The 284-nt window shown below is 33.8% G+C and overlaps 1 protein-coding gene across 1 annotated transcript in view; it reads right to left on the bottom strand.

Annotated features, from left to right (window-relative positions):
- Positions 1 to 284, bottom strand: part of pak5 (p21 protein (Cdc42/Rac)-activated kinase 5) — a 44,058-nt gene that overhangs the window by 40,337 nt on the left and 3,437 nt on the right. The gene's annotated exons all lie outside the window — the stretch shown is intronic.

Raw genomic sequence — 284 nt, 5'->3', positions numbered from 1 at the left:
CACACACACTCACACGCACACACACTCACACACTCACACACACAGAGAGAGTTTCAGGCTGAAATTGTTTTGTAGTTTTATTTGAGTGTTGATTATTAATTAAATAACTTTGATTTATTGAATTCATAATTTCAGTTCCTTTTCATTTCAGGGAGTCACTGCTATTTTTAATTTAAAGGAGACATATTATGCCCCTTTTTACAATATGTAATATAAGCCTCTGGTGTCCCCAGAATGTGTCTGTGAAGTTTCAGCTCAAAATACTCCACAGATCATTTATTATA

This window comes from Sinocyclocheilus anshuiensis, unplaced genomic scaffold (assembly GCF_001515605.1).
Source record: "Sinocyclocheilus anshuiensis isolate Anshui unplaced genomic scaffold, SAMN03320099.WGS_v1.1 scaffold519, whole genome shotgun sequence".
Lineage (NCBI taxonomy): Eukaryota > Metazoa > Chordata > Actinopteri > Cypriniformes > Cyprinidae > Sinocyclocheilus > Sinocyclocheilus anshuiensis.
Note: the sequence above shows the minus strand (reverse complement) of the source record. Positions and strands in the feature narration are given on the sequence as shown.